The sequence below is a fragment of the Delphinapterus leucas genome, chromosome 6 (genome assembly GCF_059928025.1).
Source record: "Delphinapterus leucas isolate spDelLeu-1000000601 "Yukka" chromosome 6, BTC_Dleu_Yukka2, whole genome shotgun sequence".
In the NCBI taxonomy this organism is placed as follows: Eukaryota; Metazoa; Chordata; class Mammalia; order Artiodactyla; family Monodontidae; genus Delphinapterus; species Delphinapterus leucas.
This window is the reverse complement of record NC_143134.1, coordinates 85,995,402-86,022,866: the sequence shown is the minus strand read 5'-3', so window position 1 is coordinate 86,022,866 and position 27,465 is coordinate 85,995,402.

Sequence of the window (27,465 nt, the reverse complement as noted above, 5' to 3'; positions counted from 1 at the left end):
AGACCCAGCGCAGCCAAAATTAAATAAATAAGTAAATAAAATCAAAATGTACGTAAGGATAGTTCCTTTTGAACATCACCCATCTACCTTCAACATGCTTTTGAGATCCTGCCATGCTGATAGGCTGGTTCATTCCTTTTAGTATAGATCTAATCAATTTCTTTTAACAGTAATAGAGCTTTCAGTCTTAGAAATAGACCACATTTTACTAATCTCTTTTCAGGATTTGTAGGTTGTGGCTGATATCTAGCAGCCATCAGTAGATCTGTGAATGCACTGTTATTTCTGCTCCTACCCTAATGGTTTGCTTATTTATCTAATGGCTGCTGTCTTCATTAGGGATTAGCACATTAATTGAAACAGTACTTATACCTCTTGGTAACGTGATGAGTTGTCTGTTTTATTCTTTTGTCCTCAAGGCTGAAAGGTGATGTGTGCACACTTTGGTGAGCTCAGAAACCCTAAATAAAGGACAGTGGATTAAATAATTCATTTGGTAAGAACAGGAGTCTACTCAAGTGTCCTCCTCTAATTTCTTGGCTATTGTTAGACACAGACCAATGAATAGATTACCTCTGTATTTAAGCAGGTCCAGGCTTACTTCATTCACAACTTGCCTCTCTTATTGGTGGCTAGAGAGGGAAGCTTCTGTGGCTTCTGCCTGTCAAGGGAAATGTGTTTACGTACCTTTATTAGCAATGTGTACGGAGTAATGACACTAAGGTTTTGAGGTCATCTTCATGCCACACTGGAGCAGTTATTTAAGTGGGAACATTATCCTCCATATAAACTATATTTTCTAGTTGCCTCAAGACTCTTTTATCTTCTTACACCCTTTATTAAGAACTTAGTCCAAATTGTGAAATAAAAATGTAGCTGTGTAAAGTTGTACACTGATATGAAATATAGTACAAAGAAGTTAAAATACCCTAGAAGTTGAGTTATGGTCTAACTCAGAGGAAGTGAAACTGTAAGCAAGACTAAGAGAGAGAGAGAGGAGAGAGAAAGAGAGGAAGAGGGAGAGATTGATATTGTGTGTGTGTGTGTGTGTGTGTGCGCGCACACATATGCGCACCATGCTTTGGGTTGGTGATGTAAACAAGCACATTATAACCACATTATAAAGGATTATGTTCTGACTACCCTCTCTGATCCATTCCAGTCAGGTTTTCTCCCTACCGCTCCACTGTAACCCTTCAGGTTACAGTTACCAGTAAACTCTCATTGCCAAATTCTGTAGTTAATTCTCCGTCTTCATCTCATTCTGCCCCTAAGAGTATGTGATATATTTCATCACTCCCTCCTTGAACCGCTTTCTTCATTTGGCTTTCAGGGACCACACAGTCTTCTCCCTTGATTATCCAGTCTTTTTCAGTCTCTCTTGTGACATAGACTTCATCTTCCAGACCTCTACATGTCAGTGTATCCAAGGGTTCAGTTTTTCCATATCTTTATTTTTATTAGTATTATTTTTTTTTGCGGTACGCGGGCCTCTTACTGTTGTGGCCCCCCCCGTTGCGGAGCACAGGCTCCAGACGCGCAGGCTCAGCGGCCATGGCTCACGGGCCCAGCCGCTCCACGGCATGTGGGATCTTCCTGGACCGGGGCACGAACCTATGTCCCCTGCATCGGCAGGCGGACTCTCAACCACTGCACCGCCAGGGAAGCCCCTCCATATCTTTATTTTTTCCCATATACCGTTAGCTGTCATCATAGCACAGCATACCTTTAAGTACCATTTATAATGTAATTATTCTCAAATTTATATCTCCAGGCCAGATCTCTTCCTTGATATTCTAACTCTCATGTCCAATCTGCCTCCTTGGCAACTCCTCTTGGAAAATAAATTCCTAGTACTCCTTAAAATGTGTAAAACTGAAATCTTAAGTTTCACACCCCAAACCTTTGTGACCCCAGTATTCCCCATTTCAATAAATGATACTTCTAATTATCCAGTTATTCAGGCCACAAACCAAGGAGTCGTTCCTGACTCCCTTTCCCACTTCTGTACGCCACATCCATTCTGTCAGCAAATCTGTTGTTTTACCTTAAAAACATACCCAGATAGTGACCATTTATCACCATCTCCGTTGCTACCACTGTAGTCTAAGTCGCTATATAGACTCTGGCTTGTACTATGTCAATAGCCTCAACTAGCCTGTCTTTTCCAGTCTTGTCAGTTTACAGGGTGGTCACTTCATAGCAAATAGAATGATGCTCTTGAAACATAAATCCAATTGTGTTATTATTGTATTTTTCTTGAAACCTTCAGATGATTTCCCATCACACTTGGAATGAAATAGAAAGTCCTTACAGTACCAACCAAGCCCTATAAGATCCAGCCTTTCTTGGAGCCTTTTCACTTGCTATTTTCTCCGCCTGGAGTACTCTTTTAAGACGTCTTCATGGTTTACTCCCTCCGTTCACTCACAGTTCTGCACAGATGCCACTTCATTCGTGATGACTTTCCTGATCACTGTATCCAAAGAGCGTATTTCTTCCACTATTGTCTTTCCCCTTAACTTGCTTCATTTTCTTCCTGTTTTTTTATGTAGTGCCTGTCTTCTTCCTGACTAGAACATCAGGTCCAAGTGGACAGGGACTCTTTAAGATGCATCACCAGACCTGAGAATAAGGTCTGGCCCATGCCTCTGTTGAATGGGTCAATGAATGGATTCCATTTCATTCTGCCTCCTCCTCTGTATCTTCAGTATAGTTATAATTATTGAACACTTACCATTTTAGAGGATGTTGTCAGGAGGAGCATCTAGTTCCCTTGCTTGTATCCCCATCCTGCCCCATTGCACATCTTCACAGGTATTGAGAAATTTGCTCAAGAAAACAATATTTCTGCAGACATTTTAGAAGCCATGGTGCCTCCCTTACTTCTCAGGTTCCAATCTTTGTCTTAAATGTTATGTAGAGCTTCAGTGAATTGTGGGTGAGAAAGAGAAAAACAGCAGAAATGTTATATGTTGGATTTGTCTGCTTGTTTAGAATATTAAGAAATAAGGAGAGAAAGTCTAAATTAATAAAAAAAAAGTCTTAGTCTTGCATATGTTCATGTACATACACATTTTTTTTTTTTTCGGTACGCGGGCCTCTCACTGTTGTGGCCTCTCCCGTTGCGGAGCACAGGCTCCGGACGCGCAGGCTCAGCGGCCATGGCTCACGGGCCCAGCCACTCCGCGGCATGTGGGATCTTCCCGGACCGGGGCACGAACCCACGTCCCCTGCATCGGCAGGCGGACTCTCAACCACTGCGCCACCAGGGAAGCCTCCATACACATATTTTGAAGTACGTATTTCTTGGTGCAAATATATACTGAAATTTGCTAAGTGAAGTTCTTTTGGCTCTGTTACTATATATGTAACATTTAAAAATTAGAACATTGTATGTGAATGAGCACAATAATAATTGTAAGAGTGATTGAAAACAAGTGAATTTCTTTAGTAAGTGATTCTTTTAATTCTACTTGGTATGTAGTAAAAGGGATAAACATTAGCCTTGTATGTTTGCAAATGATTTAATTAAAAATTTCCAAACTGAGGAGGTGTTACTATAATTTTAACAGTTAAAAGGAAGAACTAAGACTTGTTTTTCTTGGTTCAGATGTGAGAAAGTTCTTTAGGTGACTCCATCTTGACCCTTGAGAGAATTTCTATTTCCTCATACAAGCCACAGAAGCCAATGTTATTCCTTAAATCAGGAAGGTCATTACTTACCTTTGGCCCTCCAAGCAATTCCAAAGTGACGCATTTCCTTGCTCACCCTGATTGGTTCTAGAAGCCATGGGAAAGAAAGATGGCCTGCTGAGGGATCGGTTGGGCTAATTTAATGTTGAAAAGGACCACTGCTTTCTAAACTATCTCTTAGTTTACTGAATTATCCCTCAGAGGCAAAGGAAGAATGGCAAAATGTTACATGCCATAAACATGCAAGCAAACATATTAGTCCTGTGTCGAATCAGAGTAGCTCTGATGGTGCCTATCCCAAGAGTGCCCCAAGAGACTAGGACGTTAGTTTCTTTGTCATGACCACTGGTGGGGATTGGTGACGTGGATTTGGGGTGCTTCTCTTGATTCTGGCTGAGGGTATCCCCCTTGGATTTTCTCCCTGAATCCTCCAGATCCTCTGTTACAATTTTTCTGTTTTCCACCTTCTCCTAACAAGAGCATCCAGGTATGACATCAGGAGAGCTAGTATATCAAAATAATGCCATATCTGTCTTTTGGGGTGGCTTCTGAAGTCTAGGCCTCTACTTAATAGGTATATGGGGCCTGAGAGTGGGGTCTGGTGATAATGGTGTAGGGCCGGTGCTTTTGATTGGTAGGAGAGTAAGCCCATAGAAAAGTGCTTTATGATCTGACAACTGATCTTTTGATTGTGTCTGGAACAGAAGGATTCTTGCTTTTATAACTTTTCATTATAAGCCCAACAATTGTCATATTAGCACAATACCTTAAAAATTGCTGAAAAGACCTATTTGGGTCTGAGAACAGATGTGTACAACTCTCTGAATTCCATGGAATGACATGGGATTCCTTCCTGTCTTATTTTGTACACAAATTTTACGATGCTATACAAACTCTTCTGAACCTTGCTTTTAAACTCATCGTATTTTGGAGATTGTTTCATAATATTATATAAAGAGCTGCCTAGGTCTTTTCAATGGTGCCGTAATATTTTATTATTTTGATGTACTATAATGTTTTAAAATACAGTCTTCTATTATTGAATATTTAAATTACTTCCAATATGCAAATATGGCTTTTTGGGGGGAATGCTCTAAATAAATTCTTGTGTATATATCTTTGTGTGCATTTGTAAGTGTATTTGTAGCATAATTTCCCAGAAGTGGAATTGCTGGGTCAAGAGTATGTGAATATTTTAATTTGGAAAAATATTGTCAAATCATCTTTCATTAAGTACATGCCAGTTCATACTTCCATCTGCAATGCACAGGAATACCTGTTTCCTCACTCCTTTTTCCAGCATACCAACTGGGTATTACCAAGTATTTCGATCTCTGCCACTAACGATGACTAAATCATGGAATCTTGCATAGTTTTTATTTGTATTTCTTTTATTATTAATGATATTTAATATCTTTTAAAACATTTAAATGTCATTTTAATTTCCTTTTCCTTGAATTATCTTTTCATGTCTTTTGTCAATTTGTGCTTTTTCTCTTTAAAAAATTAGATCAGTTAATGGTTTATCTATTTTGTTTTTTCAAAGAGCCAGATCTTGAATTTAATTATCAATAATTTAATATTACTAATATTACTAATATTTTTTTCTAATTTCCAAGTCACTGATTGCCGTTTTCATTTGCATTACTTCTTCCTTCTGTGTTGATTTTTTAAAAATATTAAATGAGGGCTTCCCTGGTGGCGTAGTGGTTGAGAGTCTGCCTGCCGATGCAGGGGACATGGGTTCATGCCCCGGTCCGGGAAGATCCCACATGCCGCGGAGCGGCTGGGCCCGTGAGCCATGGCCGCTGAGCCTGCGCGTCCGGAGCCTGTGCTCCGCAACGGGAGAGGCCACAACAGTGAGAAGCCCGCGTACCACAAAAAAAAAAAAAAAAAAATTAAATGAAACAAGCCTGGCAATAATGATGAAAATAGCAGATGCTGGGGGATGAGTACATGGGAGTTTATTATAGCATCTTTTATACTTTTGTGTTTGTTAGAAACACTGTAGAATAAATGAATGCCCTGATCAAGTTCTGTGCAAATTAATCTGAAAGCCTTACAAAGTAAATGATTTTCTTGAAAAAGTATAAATTAGCAAAAGGCTGTTGCTTTTTCTCTGTCCCTTTCTGCCCTCTTTTTAAAAAAAGAACATATTTACTGTAAAATAAAAAAAAACCTTTTAATTAAAAAATTGTACATTTACAGAGAAGTGGCAAAGATACTACAGAGAGTTCCTGTAAACCCCTTACTCACTATCCCCACTGTTAACATCATACACTACCATGGTACATTCGTCAAAACTAGGAAACCCACACTGGGACCTTACTACCAATTAAATAGCCAACATTATATGAGTTTCACCAGTTTTTCCACAAATGCATCTTCCTGTCCCAGGACCAATCGACTGTGCCACAGATATATGGGTTGTCATATCTCCTGAGTCTCTTCTGGTCTATGGCAGCTTCTCAACCCTTCCTTGTTTTTCATGACCTTGACAGTCTTGAGGAGTACTGCCCTGATACCCTGTAGAATGTTCCATAATCTGGGTGTATCTGATATTTTCCCCATGATTAGACTGGGGTTATGTGATTTTGGAAAGAATATCACAGAGGTGAAGCGCCCTTCTCATCATATTTTATCAGGGCATATGTGATATTTCCATGACGCCACTGAGAATGTGAACCTTTACCATTTGGTTAAGGTGGTGTTTACCAGGTCTCTGTACTGTACCTTTGCTCTTTCCTTATTCTGTCCTCTGGAGGTGAATCACAGTCTAGCTCTTCTGAAGAAAGGATATTGGTGGGAATTAAGCTCTACCTCCCAGGACCTTGAGACCTCACGTGGCCCTTGTCCTCACCTGTCGTGTGCTTGGGCAGAACTCCTCTCAGGTTTTAACTGCTCTTTCTAGACTGGAGCAGCTTGCTTTTCAGTGAATACCTGTTGGCTATTTGGGGATTCTCCTGTTCTTGACTCTTTAGACGCTCTTTTGCTCTGGCAGATTTTGTGGCTACTGGTGGTTTTTCCCTACCCACTTACATTTCAGCATTTGTGGTTTGTTGTAATTGTTGCCTTTGAGTGCTTGGTTTATCGTGGCTCTGAGTGTTTGGTTTATCACCTAGTTCCTTTGTTTTTATGTGGAGATTGTGAGAGATCCAAAAACTGTGCCTCCCTTTGCTTCAGTCTTGTCTTTATGAGTTTTCATGATGCTGTATTACTTGGCATAGATATTCTGCCTGCTAGATATTTATGGAGTATAATCTTTGCAATGAGAAATGTGTTAACATTATGAATGCATTAAAAAATATTGGGATCATAACCTTTTCTTTTCCTACTTTCTCTCCTTCCTCCCTCTCCTTCTTTCTTTTCCTTCCTTCTTTCCACCACCACTCTTTTTTTTTTTTTTTCATTTTCCAGCTTTGCTTTTATCACTTTGGAATCATTCTATTTTTTTAATTAAGAAGCTGAATATTTTATTATTAAACTGTTTCTTATTTTCTTGCATGACTCTTGCTTCAGTGTATAAAAATAGCAAACACAGTATACTGCAAAATTAAGATAGTATTGTTCTTCATCTGACACTGTGCAACTAACAAAAACTTTTCTCCACTGCCAGTTATTTCCAATGGGAAGTTAATAAAGTATTTTGAACCAAATCCAGGGATGGATGTGAGCAAGTTACAATATTATATAAGGCTTAAGATAGCAGTGTTACCCTTGAGTTACATAATTTTTGTAACTAGTTTTACCACAGCTAGTTTCAGGAATTCTGAATATTATAGCTGGAGCCTAGCCTAAAAATCATAGGGTGCTATGAAAAAGACTCAACAGTGTTTATCTGATGTTGTTAGGAACTTAAGGAGTATTTTCTTTTGGTAACATTGTTGCAAGTAGTTTCGTTTTGCAAAAGTTGGTGTTAAAAAATCTTCTGTCCTCCACTAATTTAAAACAAGTATGCTAGATTAAGTTCTTTCAAACTACTTTATTTAGGCGTTCCATTTTCACTCCTCAATGGATTTTATGTATTTCTCATATGCTTCTTCACTCATTAGTTCATCTAGTTCTGAAGGGCTGCTGAGTGTCACCTTGATCAGCCAACCATCTTCCTAATAAGATTTGTTGACAAGTCCTGGATTTTCTGCTAGAGCTTCATTCATTACAGTTACTTTTCCTGATAGAAGATATAAATTCATATGGTAATTTGGAAGTTTTATGTTATTTTCTGTATGTCATTATTATCCTTATAGTTACAGTCTAATGTAACATACTTAGTTTTCATCTTTATGAGCAAAGAGAAATAAGTATTGCAGTTTTTCCTGCCCTTTTCGTTACCCTGATTTTAGCTCATTACATTATCTTTTTCTGTTTTCCTGGTGTTCACTTTGAACCTTTCTGTATACGTACTTCTATTACTGGATTAATCAGAATTAAATGATATATTTTAATTTCTACCAATGTACTTGCGCTCCATTCTCTTTTTCAGCCCTTATCTCCAAGATTTTGTTATTAAGTAAAACCAGAAGAAATTGCTGTTTTTACAGGTTAAAATGACAGAATGTTGGCAGTTTCATGATGGATATAATTGGATCACTACCCAAATAACTATTTCTTTAACTTTAAATTTAATTACTTTACTGAAGTTTGTCTTGATGTTTATCTCTCTGATTCATTATTTTTTGGTATATGGCATAACCTCTCAATCCGTAGTTTTAAATCTAATTTTATTTAAGATAATTATCTTGAATTATATATTTGATTTTTTTCTTCTCTTCAGTTAATTCTCTTTTTTCAGGAGCAAAAAAATACTTGAATTTAGGATCGTCTTGTTTTATACTGTGTATTCTATTTCCTCTCTAATCCTATAAAACTCTTTATTCATATACATTTTATTGTGTTCTCTTTTCTCAGTTCTGTGTTTTCTACAGTGTCTGTTCTCCTTTTTGGTGTTTCCTTGATTTCTGTGATGGTTTTATTTTTCTCTTCACCTTCTTTCCTGGGCTCTGGATACTTCATATATAATTTCCTTCTGATGTCTGATCATTTTTTTCCCTCTTGAATATTTGTATCTTTTCTTCATGCTCTTGTTTTAAAATGACATTTGTTCTATTTAATTCTCTGAGATCCTGGATATGTGTTTGATATTTCTATCTGCTTCATTGTAATATTTTTTATGATGTGCTTAGTTTTGTTTCTTTTCTTTTGTATTTTACTGTAGTATCTTCGACTAGATCTGTTGCTAATTCCTTTTTTTTTTTGCGGTAAGCGGGCCTCTCACTGTTGTGGCCTCTCCCGTTGCGGAGCACAGGCTCCAGACGCGCAGGCTCAGCGGCCGTGGCTCACGGGCCCAGCCACTCTGTGGCATGTGGGATCTTCCCGGACCGGGGCACGAACCCGTGTCCCCTGCATCAGCAGGCGGACTCTCAACCACTGCGCCACCAGGGAAGCCTGCTAATTCCTTTTTATTATCACTCATCTTTGAATGATGAACCAGATATTTGAGGGTGTTTTATGTTCGTAGTGTTCTGGGGTAGCAGGAGGCCTTGCTGGTGCACAGTAAAACTCCTTATGATTTAGGGTTTTGAATGTCAGCTAGCTGATGCTTCTATCTCTGAGGATGACAGAGTTTAACATCTCCTCAAACTTTAGAACTGCTCCTCTCTCCCGTCTCAGTAACATATTCTTTCAAGGAATGATGGCAAGTCCATGTGTTACTTTTTTATCCTGGTCTCTCTTGTTATTCTTGGCTGCAGTATCCAGGGAAGGTCCCACCGTCACTGCACATCTTACTCTGTTGCTTCTGCCTTAAAGGGCACCATCTGCTTTGTTTTCTGTGACCTCCAGGTGCGTTGTCCCCTCAGCATTGTTTCTGTGCTCTTGTCTACTATTTGCTAAATTTGGGGACTCTTTTTCATACAATTTGGTTCTCAGTTACAGGTTTCATTCTAGCTGAGGTTTGCCTTTCTACCTCTCAAATGTCTTGCTTTTAGGTAATTTCAAGGAGGAATACAGGGTGGAGATATCTTAATTTTGCCCTTTAAAAATTGGAAGGCTCTGCGTCATTCTCTTTTGAAATTTGTTATGTGAATTTAAAATGAGATTGAGAAGGAAATTCAGAATCATTCTCCTAAACTACTTCAGACAGACAGATAACCATTCAGGATTGGAGATACTCAGCAAAGTAGGTCAAACCATTTTTAACCTAAATATGACTGTTGGCTATTTCGGCGGCGGGGGGGGGGGGGCTGGCACACTTGAATTAATGAAGGGTGTAAGGAAATCTAATGTGGTTATGTTTTAAAATTTATTTAGGAACAGCTTTTAAAAGTGAAGCTTCACTAGAGCTGTGAGAGATATTTAGGAATTTCTAGCTTAACTCTCATATTTATTACTGGGAAAATTAAAGCTTGGGGAGCTTTGTTGTTTCATATCTAGTGAGTATCAGACTGAGTTCTAGACTAGCAGTGTTCCTAAAGTCAGTTGTATATAATAGCTTTATTGTTTTTGCCTTATCTGCATATTATTTAAAACTCTTCTACATAATATTTTTCTCAAATCCGGCTCATATGTTTTATTAAAATAAATTTATATACAGAAGAAATTGTGAGTAAATATTGGTACAGAGCCCAAATGTTTGGTGAACCTTAACTTCCAACATCATGCTGTTTCCTCCGTATTCAGCTCTCTGAGAATCTATTCTCTGATATAGAGTCTGGCTACTCTAGCCTTTGGTCACCTTGACATCTGAGTTCCTAAGTGTCCAGAGATGAGGTTTTTTTGGGCAGAAATGCTTTATATCCTTTCCATGAAACGAGATTATCTTTAGTCTCTTCTTTATCTATTCAAATCATCCCACCTCTATTTAGTTTTCTACTGAGACCCAATTTTATATCTCTTCAATGGTATTCAGTCCTTTCACTGTGGAGCTAGAAGCCATCTTGGAATTAAACTTCTCTCATTTTACTGGTGAACAAACTCATCCGAAGATTAAATTGGCAATAAAGGGTCATGCAGCCTGGGGCTAAGACTTGGGTTCAAACCTCATCCTCTTACTCGTCTGTGATCTTACAGAATTTACTAATCCTTTCTATCAGTCTTAGTTTCTTCACCTGTAAAATGAGGATAATAATACCCATTTTAGAGGGTTTGGTGAGGATTAAGAAATATAATGAATATAAAAACACTAAGCAAGATGGTAAGTAATAATTGATCAACAAAGTGCTATTATGACTTTGCTCCTATTGTTGTTATTAGTAGTAGTATTAGTGTTTGTATTTCTACTACTGCTGCTGCTGTTGCTACTATTACTACTACTACTGCTACAGGGTCTCAAAGTTAGTGTGAATCATTCTACCACACCAGGTAAGCAATACTTCAGTTTGACATACCATTTAAGAGGTTTATGCCTTCTCTCTTTTTTTTAAATTTAATTATTTATTTATTTTTCGCTGCATCAGGTCTTAGTTGCGGTGGGCGGGCTCTTTGTTGTGGCATGCGGGCTCCAGAGTGGGTGGGCTCTGTAGTTGCGGCACTCGGGCTCTCTAGTTGTGGCTCAAGGGCTTAGTTGCCCTGCGGCATGTGGGATCTTAGTTCCCTGACCAGGGATTGAACCCGTGTCCCCTGCATTGGAAGGTGGTTTCTTAACCACAGGACCACCAGGGAAGTCCCTATGCCTTCTCTTTGATAATGGGTTCTGTGGTTCAGGGTACCAAATTGACCCCAAAGAATTACCTATAGACCCAATATGAAGCACACCAAAATCATTGTGTGTTTTAGGGGAATAAGACACATCTGCCAAATGGTGTGATTTGAATTGTCTAGAAATATATTTTCCATGCTCTGTGCACCAATTTGGAAATTGTCCTAGACTCTAGAGAGATAGTCAAGTATAATAGTTAAGACATAGACTCTGGAGCTAGACTGCATGAGCTCAAAACTTGACTCATCCACTTTGCTAGTTGTGTTGCTATAGGGAAAGTATTTGAATATCTCTGTGTCTGTTTCCCCATCTCTAAATTGGGGATGATAACAACCACTTCACTAGGTCTGAGAGATCAAGTGAGCTACTATGTATAAAGCACATGAACTAGATCCTGACACTGTATTCACATGTCTGTCGCTCCAGTCTTGGGGGCAGTGGTTTGCCTGTGTCTTCCTTTCTCTTGTGGATCCAAGAAGAGTGTTGATTTTTCAGTCTGTTCAGCTTTTACTTGTTCAGATGGAATGGTAACGTCCAAGCGCCTTACACACAAAACTGGAAACCAGAAGTATTGTTGAATATTTAAACAACAGAATATTATTTACTCATGCACATATAAATATGCATACATATACGCAGACATGTGCACCCAACTCTGATCTTAATGAAATTACTCTGACTGGAACAATTTAAAACCAGTGGTCGGGAGTGGTATGCTCTGATGGAGTGGCAAGGGGTCAGGAAAGGCCTAGAGAGGGGAAAGCTTGGGTATCTCAGGGAAGGTGCAGAGGGCCAGGCAGCAATCTTAATAGCCCAATTAGGGTAGAGTGGGATAGGTGACAGGAAAAGAAGAATGAGAATGGAGTTCCAAAGGTAAGAATAAAATTAATAATGAAATGTAAATTTCCTTATGATTACAGAGAAGGTTACTGTTGCAGAGGAGGCAGTAACCCCTGGAGACAAGGAAGACGGGAAAAGGGAACATGGGGAAGGGATGGGACATGGAAGAAAAAACTTCTTCACTATTTCATTGCACAGACTTCTAGATCTCTGCTGATGACATCAAGAAGCTGTGGGCCTGCGTGACATGTTTGGGCTTTTCTTAAACATTGCACATTGATAAAACATCCGGTGGAGTTTTAAGGAATGACAATGTGAGCAACCCTTAATTTTTCATATTTTGTTTCCTATCCATAAGGGGGTATCACATGCATATCAAGACCATATAGTTCTCCATTGTGTGAACAGATTAAAATAGTCCTCATCCATCTGAAATCAGTCAAGGTCACTGCCCACCCTATTGTTAGCGCATCCAAAGGTACATTGTAACATATGTGAGAAAGGTGAATCTTCAGGGAAAATTAAGGTTGGGGTCTGATGCACAGTTGTGTTGCTGACCTTTTTCTTCACCTTGATCTTCTCAGCCAGGGGTCATATGGGAAGAAATGGCGCAGCTCTGGGCCAATTAAACCATTCTCTGGATCTTAGCAGTCCTGATGGCCTCACCGAGGTGGGGGGCTTGGGAGGGGTGGGGTCACCCGAACAAGGACAACATTAGGGAATCTGCTGTTTTAATATCAAGCTACTTCAGAAATTTACTAGAATATCATTTCTGCCTTGGTGTTCAAAAATCCCTTAGTAAGTGGTCATTAAGCCTGCTCCTCTGCCTCTCCCGCCCTCTTCTTTTCCAGCACATTCTCTTGGCACTGGATGACAGAAATATCCCCAAACTTTTGCACATTTCAAAAATATGCTGTATCCTGAATAAGTCTCACAAAGAAAATGTTGACAGACTTTGCATCAGGCCCATAAAATTCAAACCTAAAAAAAAATTATGGGCCTGGGTCAAAGAAGCTATTTCCAAGAAAACAGTTGGACTCCGTGCAAAGGATTTTTGACACAGAACATACTCTTCTTTTAGACAATCAGTGGGAGACTAGCTGGTCCCCAGCCATGCATAAATCTGTCCATGTACAATTGGTAGCAGTTCCTAATTGGGGGAAAGGAGGGGGGGATGGACTGGGCAGTGCAGGCTGAGAGTGGCAGGCGGGGCAGAGCCAGGAGGAAGAAGCCCAGTGCTTGCTGCCACCCTTCCTGAAAACCTCCACCACAGGCCTGTACCGAGAATAAATCACCACCTCTTCTGGAGGTCAGGAAAATAAGACGATAAATAACAAGTGGATGCGCCCGAGTGCATTGTGGAATGGCCGGCTGGATGTGAGAGAAGAGCAGGAAGACCGTGTCCAGGCCCGGAGAAGGGCAAATGGAGGAGCATTTGCTGAATACAAGGAAAAGCTGAGTGGCCCAATTAATTTTTATGAAAACTCTTCCTGTATCCTGACTATTCAGCCTATGCTCTCCGATAGGGGGAAGAAAGCAATGCTCTTGATGCCTGATGGGTAATAAATTGTGAATAGCCTGGATGGGGGCGGTCATCACTTTCCGCAAGGCTAATTTCCAGGGGCTGGGTTCACTCTCCAGACTTCTCCCCCGAACTTTCTCCCTCTGGGTTGGGACACTCAGTACCACCATTGGAAAGCCTCTTTTGTAATTTTTTACTCCATTATGTTGCAATTTTAGCATCTCATGCATTTGGCACTTACAACATTTTTATAATGGTCTTTGGTTTATTTTTGGCTCAGTTTTAGGGCTCTCTGCCAGGCCCAAACTTCTGCTGTGTAGCTGACCCAAAATAGTTTCAAAGGCTCTGATGCAACTTGATACCAAAATTTTCTCCTCACGTGTTTAACTTAGCCCTGTAAAATTTGAAGGCCCCACAAAAGTTTTTCTGGTTAGTTATTAGACTCATAGGACGTGTTGTCTCGTTGCTACACGAGGTGAGAAAGTCTAGTGTGCGTGTCACTTGCAGGTAAATCCAAACAAAAGATGCCTCTGCAATGAGGTGCTCTCTACAAGTCAGAAAAAGTTCCAGATGCATAGAAATAGAAAATGGGCTGACATTTAAAGGGATCTAAATATGCTACATAGCTAGCTAGGCTGGGAGAGTCCTCGTGAATCTCCATCATCTGATGCCTCACGACTTCCACCACCACCAGCTAACAAGGATAACTGTTATTCTCAGAGCGCTTATGCCAAACCCTTTACCATCTTTGGTCTTGTTAAAATGTCTCATTAACTGTTTATAATTGGGACAGTTTTCACCACTGTTTTATAGATGAGGGAATTTGTAGTTTAGAGCAGTGATTTCCAAACTTAGCTGTAGAATCCCTTGGGGGGCTTTCAGAAATCCCAGTGCTTAGGCAGCAACCCATACCCAGTACATCAGAATGCCTGGGGATAAAAGCTAGGCATTAGTATTTTAAAAAAAACACTAACAAACACAGGACTTCCCTGGTGGCGCAGTGGTTAAGAATCCACCTGCCAATGCAGGGGACATGGGTTTGAACCCTGGTCCGGGAAGATCCCACATGCCGCGGAGCAACTAAGCCCGTGCGCCACAACTACTGAGCCTGCATGCCTAGAACCCGTGCTCCGCAACAAGAGAAGCCACTGCAGTGAGAAGCCCGTGCATCGCAATGAAGAGTAGCCCCTGCTCTCTGCAACTAGAAAAAGCCTGTGCACAGCAACAGGCCCAATGCAGCCAAAAAAAAAAAAAAAAAAAAAAAACCACAAACACAAATGGCAGGTGTTTCCAATGTGCAGCCATGTTTGGGAACCACTGGCTTATAGAGATTTAAGAGATTAGCTGAGGGTCACCAGCTAATAAATGGTAAAATGAAGGGGCCATTTGAGTACCAAACTTGCATTTTTTCTAATATGCCAGGCTACCTTTCATCCTCCTGCTGGGAAAATTGTAAAATATGTACAAAATGGAGCCCATGGACCCTGCTTCAAGGAAATTATGATCTGAGGAGGAAAAATGATGTAAGTAAAGGTCAAATCAGTGTTAATCTGTGTGGTGTTGCTTGTGAATTTAGCAAAAGCTTGGGAGCTACTGAGCTAGCCAATCAAATGCGTCTACTTGGATTTGGCTGCCCTATCTAAAAGAAACAGTGAATAACTCACCCTAACCAACATAAGTTGAGGAGGTAGGTTAAAATTAAAGGTAGAAGCTGATGAACACTAAGATTGATTATCTTAGTACCAGGGAAACTGGATCCTTTGGGAAATTACATCATGGATTCATTTTATCAAACAATAATTTAAGCATTATTACATGCAGGGTACTTTAGACATATTTAATTCTCACAGTAACCCAGAAAGGTGTTATCATCCCTATCTTACAGATTAGGAAACCGAACCTCAGTGAAGATAATAACTTGGTCTCACACAACTAATAAGTATCAGCCCTGGCATTCACATCCAGCTTTATAATATTAATAAATCTTAATTTATTATACTATTATAAGATAGGTGCTGGGGATATAACGATGAGTAAAAGCATAGTCCTTGATATCACTGACCTTCAAGTTTAGTGAGGAAGACGTCCATTGACCAAACTTTCATAAAAAACATGTAAAAGGGCATATGTGTTCTAGTGTATAAGGGCAGGTGCATAGTAGGTGCTAACTAGGCAATCAAGGGAAGGAAACAGGCAAAGCAAACAGCTTATGAATTTTTCCTGTGATAGGAGGGAACATGGAAATCAGAAGGAGCTGGAAGAAAACCCATGAAACTGGAACACACAAGAAGAGGCGAATGTATTCCAGATTGGGTTGGGGCTGGAGGGTGACCTTCCTTGGTGGTTAGTGGCGGAAGAAGCTGACATCAGATTTGTGTTTTGAAAGATTTACTCTGGTTGCCTTGTAGAGAATATTTTGCAGGAAGGCCAGAATGGATTGTGTCAGTGGCTGTCAAACAGTTTTTGCAGGTGATCCCTTGTTAATTTCTTTATACTTTTTTTTTTTTTTTCTTTTGCGGTACGTGGGCCTCTCACTGTTGTGGCCCCCCCCGTTGCGGAGCACAGGCTCCAGACGCGCAGGCTCAGCGGCCATGGCTCACGGGCCCAGCCGCTCCGCGGCATGTGGGATCTTCCCGGACCGGAGCACGAACCCGTGTCCCCTGCATTGGCTGGCGGACTCTCAACCACTGCGCCACCAGGGAAGCCCCTCTTTATACATTTTAAAAATACATTTTACATTGTGATCTAGTATACATCACACACACACACACTCTAGAAGTTAAGTGTTAAGAGACTTACCCTCTTTGTGGGGATGCATTCTCATATTTTTGTTTTATCTAGACTAGTCTATCTCATTAAAAATGTACTGTTTGCCATCTACTATATTTATTTCACAGTCTACTAATGGTTTTCAGTTTTAAAAATACTGATTGAAATACAATAGCTACTATATTGCATTAGTCTTGGTGAGATTTAGTAGAGATAAAGAGAAGTTGACAGATTAAAAATTCAGAGATAAAATTGATAGCTTGGAAGTAATGAGATCTATCAAGGATGACTTAGTTTTCCCAGCTTGAGAAACTGTACAGATGGTGGTTTCATAAATGGAGAAATGATGTCCTGGAGGAAGACCATGCTTTGTGGGGGAAGATCATGGATTCAGCTTTGGACATTTGGGGTTTCAAGTGCCTTTGAGAGACCCATCAGGAATTGTTCATAAGTGTGGTCTAGACTAGAGATGTCCATGCTTGTGCCATTAGCAGGCTACTGTGGGAGAGTTATGGATGGGAGGGCTGGAGACAAGGAGTACATAATGAGAAGAGGAGAGGACACAGGACCAGGTTTGGAGGGACTGTAAAATTTAACTGTCAGGTAGAGGAGGGTGAACCTGTGAGGAGAATGAGGTGGAGTTGTTGGTATGAAAAATAAACAGTGGTCACTCGGACTGAAGGAGAGAGTGTTTTAAAAAGGAGGGAGAAGCCAACCATGCCAAATGCTGCTGCACAAGGTCAAGGGGGATGAAGGCAAGAACATCTGTTTTCTTTATGAACATGTGTGTCATTGGTGGCATTAGAGAGAGACATTCTGATGGACTGTTGGGGCTAGAGGCCAAATGGAAATGGTTTGAGGAAATGGAGGGGGAGAAATAGACACCAGCGTCTCACGAGACCATCCCATCGCCTTGGTGAGAGGCAGGAAACCAAATGTTCAAGAGAGGCTGTTTGTAGCAAAAGGAGAGCTCCCACCTTCTCGAGGGGTCCCAGGACCCCTGGCTGTGCCTCCCTCCCTGGAGGCTCAGATTTCTCAAGTCACCTCCAGGCTAAGTGAGTTAATCCTCCAACCCAAAACAAAAGCCACTCGTGCTGTCAGTATGAATGCACTTAGGGGGACGGGAAGTTTAAAGTAGAGAATGCATGCAAAGTCCGGGGCATTCAGTAATTGTGTCCACTGACGTGGCTAGGTCCTGAAAGAGGGAACTTTGGTATGTGGTTTACCATACCGCATACTGTGTACCCCTGTATTAAAGAAGAGGCGGTACAGAGGGGTAAGGAACTTGTCTTCTGTGGCAAGTGTCAGAGCTGGGATTTCAGCTCGAGTTCTCTTCTCTAAGACTCCTGTTCTCTGCTCTGCAGTGCCTGGTCCACAACCCAGGGGAGAGTCTATCTCTGAAGGAGGTCAGTTCTTCTCTTTGTCCTTTGTATGACTGTAGAAGAAGGCTTGGCATACATGGGCAGTTTCCAACAACAGGACTTCTTTCTAAGCATCGGCTCTCACCATCAGTATATTCCTCATCTGTCCCCCCGCCCCCCGCCCCAGATTATAGTACAATTCCACCATAGTGGTTTTCTGTTCCACCATAAGAAATGGATATTAGATTCATCTGAGCCATGAAAACAATAGAAGGCTAATAATAATAGGAACAAATCAGAAGGAAACAACAGAATGGGGATCATTTATTATACATTATATTATATCTTGGATATATGTTTACATCTCTAGAAAGTTTTGTTCTCTCTTTCCTTCACATCAGTAAGACCAACATCTGATTTTGGGAATTTTAGATGTTCTCTTGTCCAAACAAACTCTCTTGGTAATAAAGGCTAGCATTTGAAACACTACCTAAATGTCGAATATTCTACAAACATTTCATCTACAAAACAGTCATATTTTCATTTCAGAACAACTTGTTGCTATGGTTGTTGCCTTTATTTCACAAATGAGGAAATTGAATCTGTGGTGGATTAAAAATGGCTGAAAATTCTTTGCCACCCTTCCATCAAGAGGTTAGGTATTGTTCTCCCCTCCCTTGAATCTGAATTGGCCTTTGAGACTGGTTTGACCAATAGCGTGTGGTGGAAGTGACATTGTCTGCTCTGGGTCTACACTTTAAGAGACCTGATAGCTTTTGCTTTTGTTCTAGCTGCCATGTAAGAAGTTCAAGTACTCTGAGACTGTCATGCTTTGAGTAAGCCCAAGTCAGCCACGTGGAGAGGCTACCTGGGTGCGGGGGAGAAGGAGTAGGAAGGAGAGAGGGACAGAGGGACAAAGAGAGAAGAGAAAGAAAGAGGAGGAAGAGGAGAGGAGGAGAGAGAGGAAGGGTGACAGACAGACAGACTGACAGGCATACTCGGCCAACACCAGTTTTCTAGCCATCTTAGCCCAGAAGTTATCTTGGACATTCCAGCCCCATTAGATACTATTTGGAGAAGAACCAAAAAGACTAACCAAAGCCAGAATCCAGGCCCCAGCCTATGTCCAGAGTTGGGTCATCCCAATCATTCCCAGCCCTCTGTGCTACCCTATCTGAGGCCACAGACACTGTGGTGCAGAGACAGTCTGTCCCTGCTGTGCACAGTTCTAATTCTAGACCCACAAAACTGTGACTATGGTCAGATGGTTGTCATTTTAAACCACTGAGTTTTGAGGTGGTTTGTTATGCAGCAAATAGTAACTTAAACAGCGTTTCGTTAAGCAATTTTGCCTGATGACAAAGGAAGGAAGAGAGTCTGGATGGAAACCAGCATCTGTCTGATTACAGAGCTGGGGCACTTTCTGCTGCTTTGTGTGGTCTCTTCTGGGACTCCCAGATTGGTGTTCCACTTCCTATCAGGTCTCCTGCTAAATCTCTCTTGGCTTAAATTCTGAGCACATAGGAAGGGGACAGACATGGTTGTTCTCCTTCAACATTACAACAAAAAGTTAAATAATAGGCAAGTTCTGAGGTTAATTCCGGGTCAGCCTGTTGCTCGTTCTTTTTTCTAGACCTTAACATGTAATTTGGTAGCAAAAGCAGAAAAAGTTACAAAAGACCAGCCCTAGCCAGATCGTCATCCCTGACCACTCCAACTTTTCAGTTGTTCAAGTGAGACCATATTTTCCCTATCTCTTGTTTTTTTAAGTTTTAAAGTAAAACACGATGATGGAAGGAAGGAAGCAAAAGAAGAGCTGTGCAAAATGAATGATTACCCCCTATTCCAAATTACATGCAATGCATAACAACCATTCTGTGGGATCTTTAGGAAACGGCAGGGATTTAGCTTGCAGGATGAATAGGGGATGTTCCTATAGAAGAAGTTGTGTTTCTGTGGTAGATGGCCCTGTGAATAGTTGTGTTTATCAAATTCCAAAGTAAATACTCAAGTGAAACTCCACATGAAAGGCCAGACCGCAGGCTGGAGGTTCCCCATGGCACTGGCGAGTTTGCAAAAATGTCTGTGGTTTGTGAGTGTGTGTGTTTAAACTACACATCATTTATACATACATTTATTTCTAGTGATTGCTACACACAACTAGCAGAAAGGCTTAGTCCAAATCTCTTACCTAATGCTGAGTAGGCAACAGTGATTAGACCTCATGCAGGTTGTGTTGTGATAGACAACTTCCTGATTCGTAGAAGTGTTGTGTTATCTGACTTCTAACTCTGGGCAAGGAAGATATCAATATTGAGATGCAGGGAATGTTGAGCATGCAGGGAATAAAGAGCTGGCATGTACATAGGTGTTGTGGGTTAGACCATCGTTCAGCACATGTTCATTCTGTTAACCCCTGAATGCCTCCACTGGAGGAATCTACTTCCTACCCTACTGCTGTGGACTTGGCATTGTGACCTGCTTTGGCTAAAGGAATATAGTAGGAAATGACAGTGTGTGAGTTCTGATTCTAGGCCTTTAGATACCTCGTGTGTGTCCACATGAACCTCTGGGAGTCTCTGGCCTCTTCCCTGATAAGGGCTGCTGCCTCCTCAGCCAGGGACCCGGGATGAGCGCTTGTGGAATAGAGTTGTCCCACCTGACTTCCAGCCTGGAGAAGAGCCTTGTGGTGTAGTCACTGAGTTCTCCTTGGTTTGTGACTTAGCATTATTGTGACAGTTGCTGATGGATGCAATCACTGTGTCTCAACTTTTGTGCAAATTTTTTCTCTTGAGCTTGTGCTTGTAAATTGAAGCTGCTTTGAGTGTTGCAAGTTAGGTGAAACTCTAGGAAAACTATTCACATCAGGCCTCTAGCTGATTCAAAACAGTGAGTTTGTGATTAGAAAGGATGACTGTCATCTGAGAGCAGGACAGGGGACTATGTATAAGGTTACAGAATAGCTACACACGCGACAAGAGGGCTATTGGATGTGCATCACAGGGAGATGGGGCAGTTCTTCCACTGCAGGGGATTTACGGCTACTATTTAAATTAGGTACGTGAACTAACTGAGCACGTGCAGTTGAGGAAGAACCCTGTAATGGGACCTGGGAAGGTGGAAGGGAAGGATGAGAGGATGGAGTTGCTGCTGCCATGGGGCATTGAAGGTCCACTGATCTAAAATGTCTTGTGTGAATGGAGGCAGCTGAGTTTCCTTCAGACTTGGTTGGATTCACCTGCTGTGGAGGCTCTGTGTGGCTGACTCCCTCGACAAACTTGAACCAGCAGCCTAAAATATTTTCTGAGATGCCAGCATTTTCCCTGAATCCCAAGAGACCACCAGGGGAAGAATGGCCTGGGCAGACAGTCAACTGTGACCACATAAAGAAACTCTGCCATTTTTTTCAGGTCATATGTTCTGGAGGGAAACAACTTTGGTTTTTACTGTGGACACAGCAGTGTCCTAGGAAAAACATCCAGAATTCAGTCATAGACAAGAAATATGTCTTCAAGACCTTTCTGGCTGCCCCTGGTCCTCTTGCCTTTGCTGTGTACCAAGAGAGTACTGTAGTGCTTCTTTGTGAGGTTGAATTAAAATGTGAAAAAGAATCCAACCAGTATTTGCTGAATGACTAACATGTCCTGGGGTAGATGTTTTAAGTGGCTTACTTCATTTAATCCTTATGCAATACCCCTATGAAGTAAGTATTATTAGAATCATTTTACAGATGAAGAGTTAATTAATTTACCTCTGGCTACACAGCTAATTGGTAGAACTGTCTCTTCGACCTGGGAGTTTTCTTTCTCAATTTTGTCTTCCTTCCATTATGCCTGAGCCTTTCCTGAAATTTCATCTTTGGCTTTCAAGATAGAATTTGGTGGAGAGATGGTAGTTGACTCTCTTAGATTAGGGTCAAGTCATGCTGTGCGTCTTAAACTTATACAGTGTTGTATGTCAATTATATCTCAAAAAACCTGGGAGGAAAACAAATTAGGGCAATGCAAGGGAAGGCAGCTCAGACTGTCTCTTGGAGTGGGAACAAAACAGGCAGATCGATGAAATTGGGACTTCTCTCTCAGCCTCAGGCTTTCTGCAAGGCCTCGAAACAGAATTAGATGGATATTTGCTGCAGGAAGAGAGAGGGCAAAGGTCTCCTCTAGCCTGTAAGCAAGCCTTTCTCCACCACCTGGTTTATGCCGTGGAGAAGACTCCGGATACCTGGCCTACAGTGACTTCTATGTGATGCCAAGAACCCATAAAGCTGCAGAGGCCAGTCCAGCCCTGAGTGTACATCCATTTCCCGTTGGCACCTTTGTTAGCTTCTCAGTCAAGAGGAGGACAGAGTGGACTGGGAATCAGAAGAACTGGATTCTAATATCTGCTCTGGTATGTGATGGTAGGCAAATTCCTTAGCATTTTTTAATTCTCTGCCTTTCTGTAACATGAGGCGGTTAGATTATATCAATGCCTTTTTCTTCTTCTTCTTCTTTTTTTTTTTTGCAGTACGCGGGCCTCTCACTCCTGTGGCCTCTCCCGTTGTAGAGCACAGGCTCCAGACGCGCAGGCTCCGCGGCCGTGGCTCACGGGCCCAGCCGCTCCGCAGCATGTGGGATCCTCCCGGACCGGGGCACGAACCTGTGTCCCCTGCATCGGCAGGCGGACTCTCAACCACTGCGCCACCAGGGAAGCCCCCCTTTTTCTTCTTTTTAGCAGCAAAAATCTTTCTAAAAAATAAGATCCAAAGTGGAGTCCTAATAAGTAATATAGAGTAAACTCTTCTGGATTAATCAAGGATTTTGGACCCTAATCCATGCCCCTTCTGGAAGCCCCTGAGCCACCTCTGAGAAACCAGGAGCTTTGTGGACCAAGTTCAAAACTGCTCTTCTGGGTGATCTCTGGGATCTTTCCCAGAAATAACATCATAGGATTACAGAGCTTGGTGGTCTGAATTGTCTTCTAACTGTTCTCCCCGTGTTAGCATCGTAGATATCCCCAAATCTTCCAGCCTGTGGAGTCATCCTTTATTATATATTTATGTTTTCTTTTAAGAGTCAAATGAACTGTCTCAAGCCTTTACTCCTAGGTTTCCTACCGCCCGGCCCCGTATCTGAGAATTCCTGAGGGGCATCCATACCCCCAGCGATGTGTTTCTCTGATTCCACTGAACACACAGCTCCTCTTCTTTGGTTGTCTCCTCCTTCTGCCCACATCAGCTCAATATAAACAGCAGCTGCCTTGCCTTTGGTTCTCTTCCAATAACTACCCACATATGGCTGTGTGGGCAAGTTGCTTTTACTTACGGTTTGGCAATAATGGAGGATTGGGGGGTCACATCACCTAACAGCACCACAGATACTTCAAAATTGAAATTTAGCCATCTCTGTTCTAAATAGCCCAACAGTCATGGCTAGCACTGATGAGTCCTTCATGGGCAATCTTTTTTCCTTAAAAAGACTTTGCTCCAGAATGCTGGGTTCCTTCCCCGTCCATGCATCCCACCTTCTTTCTTTTGAGGCCACTCACCCCTCAGAGGCTGTTCATTTTAACAAAAATATAAAAAGATATTTATTTCTCTCTTTTACTCTGTTCTTCTAGATTATCACCATTGTTATACCTAAATGGCTCATCAAGATACTTTGCTTAACAAAAGACAGTTCTGTTTCTATGAGAAATTCTGCCAAGATCCTTTGAAATAATATTCCCCCGTTTTCCAACTCTTGGTTCTGAAATTCCATGAGGTATTTGTGTTAAGAAGTAGAAGGATGAAACAGAAGCTTTACATCACTGCCCCTAGGTTGATCAGAAAATTAATGTTGAACTCACTCTGAAAAATTAGCCCTTTAAAGACATGGACTGAAATGTACGTTCCACTGGCCTGCTCAGCAGTGCCAGGCTCAACCTGGCCACCTCTCCTGCAGTCCTGTGATGTCTCTCCATTTAGCTATGAAATAGTCAGGTGTTTCTTCCTAAGCCTTAATATTCATCCAGAGGAAGAAGATACTTTTAAATCTTAGGTGGATAGTTTGGGGATATTCGTAGATGATCTGGGATTTTGGACTTTTTATTATTTTTACACAAATGGAAGAACTAGTACAGAGAAGACCCGTATTCCTATCACCTGTCTTGATCAATTTTCAACTCATGGCAAATCCTGCTGCCAACTGCAGATGGATCATTTTGAAGCAACTCCAAGACATCAAATCATTCTGTTTATAATATTTCAGTATGTATCTCTAAAAGGTGAGAACTCTTTTAAGACAACATAATCACATTTCATACCTAAAAGATTAATAATAGTTCCTTATTATCATCAAATAGCTACTCAGTGGCCACATTTTCCAGATGGCATAAATTTTTTTTTTACAGTTATTCAAATCAGAATTCAAATAAGAATTGGTTGCATTGCAGTTGGTTGATATGACTCTTAATTTCTTTTAATTTTTAGGCTCTCCCTTTCTCCTCTAATTTTTTTTACCTTGTATATATTCAATGAAGAAGCTAGGTTGTTTGTATAGTTTTCCACATTTTTGATTTTGCTGATTGCACCCTCAAGTTTAACGTTCAATGAAATGCTCTTTCCCCTATATTTATTAGAAACTGAAAGTTAGATCTAGAGACTTATCTTTATAGGTGGTGGTGTCTACTTGTGGTAGGGGGCACATATCTACCTCTTTTGGTGATATTAGTAGCCATTAATGATAATTTCCCACATTCACTCTCGTTTATCAGGCTTGCAAACTAATGATAATTTAATTCCAGATTCCTTCCTAATTTATAAGCTGGAATGATTCTAAAAATAAATACTTTCCCTCATCAACTGTTTGGTTATCCTCAAGTAAACTTAGTATAGGAAAGGCGAGATAGGAATTCCCTGGCCGTCCAGTGGTTAGGACTCTGCACTTTCACTGCCATGGGCCTGGTTCAATTCCTGGTTGGGGAACTAAGATCCCACAAGCCGTGCGATCAAAAAAAAAGAAAAAAGGAAAGAAAAATGTAAGGTAAATGCTTGATTCTTTCTTTTTGTTTACCAGTTTTCAGAGTATTGAATTCATTCCCTAGCATTTGCCAAAGGTAGCCGATGAGTAATTATTTTAATATATGATGTGTTTTAATTCATTGAAGTTATAATTAATATTAATGTTCAAATTGTTCCATCTTTTGCTGTGCAGTCCTTTTCAAGTTGGCTCCTGGGCCCTTTTGACAATTGTGATAGTCTTTAATAGTTTTCTTGCTTTCTAGTTGGACAAAACGTTCCAGGTTTATTTGGCATATTTCATGCCATAGACATAGAATGAGCTGGTTCCTTTTGGTGGGAAAAGGCCTTTACAAACTATAGTCTGCTTGAGCTTGCATCTGCACATACTTTTACTTAACATTAGGCCAAAAATAAAATGGTACTTTTTCTTTTATAACGTTAAAAATAACAAATATGTAACTACTGCAGAAAATTCAGAAATAGAGGAATACATAAAAAAAGAGAAAGGAAAAATAGCCACGTATTACCAATATCCTGTCACCCTAAAGCAGTCTTTGTAAACATGTTGAATGACCTTTCATCCAACACTCTCTTAAAATGTGTTTAGAAAACCTGAATTCTACCTACAGATTTTTCCTCTTTCCTTTTGCTTATGTCTACTCATGTGTGTACTTAGGCAATGCATTCTGCTTATCTAAGTTATCTAAACTGGGAACAAAGATAATCAACTGTGATGAGCTATGCATCGAAGACCTGGTGACTGTAAACCCAGAGAGAGCAGCCACAGAGAAGTGGCATGAGGGACTGTCTGTATCTATAATCAGAAGATGAATTCCCCCTAGAGAAACATATTTTCCTCCACTGTTCAAGTCTCATAGCTGAATACTTTGGAGGCCAGTAATTAGGTAGTTAGGGAATTCTCCAAATTCCCCAGAAAATAGCTTCATTTCTCACATTTCTGCATTGTAGATGTGGAATAAGGCAGAGCTAGGCAGCGTAAAGGAGTCACAGCACTTTTGTTTCCTTGCTGACCCTGTAAGGATGTAGACAGTGCCTGCCTCGATGGGAATTTTCTTTGGCATTTTGTCTGCTTTGGAATCCTCCCTTCTGTTGGGTTGGGTTTAAATTTCAGGGCACATACTGTAGTCATCGCCTGCCAATCTATGCAATTTCCAGAGAGTGGGTGAGGTTTAGTGACCTAAAGCCCAGTGACATTTAGGGACCCACACTTGTTCTAATGTTCTTGTCACGTTCCTCTACGCATCTCCTCACCTAAGGCACAGGGTAACTTGAGATACTTCACTTGACCAGTTTTTCCTGTTCACACCTGCTCAGCACTTTCCGTGAATTCAACGTAGAAGGTGGCAAAGGGCGGCAGAAGCACCACCAGATTCATGGGAAGCTCACTGACAAGTGCATTTCTTCAGAGTTCCTGTAGGAGGTAGCAGCGTTTGAATAAAGAAAGCCTACTTCTAAAGCACTTAATAACATTGTGTTAAAATCCACATGTCATAAAATTGACCTATTTAACCATTTTAAAGTGTACAATTCAGTGGCATTAAGTACATTCACAGTGTTGTACAACCATCACCACCATCTAGTTCTAGAACTTTTTCATCGCCCCCAAAGGAAACCCTTGTACCCATTAGCATCACTTCCCATTTCTGTGGATGCCTGCCCCCTTCCCCAGCCCCTTGCAGCTATTAACCTGCTTTCTGTCTCTATGGATTGGGTTGTAATGGACATTTCATGTGGATGGAATCATACAATATGTAGCCTTTTGGGTCTGGCTTCTTTTACCCAGCATAATGTTTTTAGGGTTCATCCATATTGTAGCAAGTATCATACTTCATGGCTTTTTATGGCTGAATAATGTTCTGTTGTATGGATATACCGTATTTATTTATTCCTTCATTGGTTGATGGGCATTTTGGTTGTTTCTACCCTTTGGCTCCCGTGGATGGTGCTGCTCTGAACATTCATGTATAAGTATTTGTTTGAACACCTGTTCTCAATTCTTGTGGGTGTATATCTAGGAATAGAATTGCTGTGCCATTTGGTAATTTTATGTTTAACTTTTTAAGGAACCACCAACTGTTTATCACAGTTACAGAGAACTTAAGGCTGGAAATTTCAATACTGGAGTCTGTCTCTGGTTAAATTAGGAAGTAGTTTCAAAACTTTTCTTCCGTTTACCTCTCCCAATCCCCCACGCTCCTTCCGGGGGCCAGTTTCTTCATGTTGTCCCCTGGAGGCCCAGATTTTTTTTCCCTGAAGCAAAACATTCTGGCCTACTTTTCCTTTCCTAGCTGCCATCTCACCATCAAACTTCCCTATTTCTTATCTTATTTTTTCACGACACTTAAAAAAGATGAACCTATTCTATTAGGTTTGGATGCTTAATGAGGAATTACTGCAGTAGATCTGAATCTGGGATGAACATCAGAGTGGCCCAGTGTGCTTTCTCAACATGGTTTTCCTCCTGGACCCAACTTCTGAGCAACACCTTCTGGAGGGCTAAGCTGAGTATATATATTTTGAAAAGCTCCTCCAAATGGTTCTTTTGCACACCTCTGCCTAATAATCAATGGAGTAATATGTT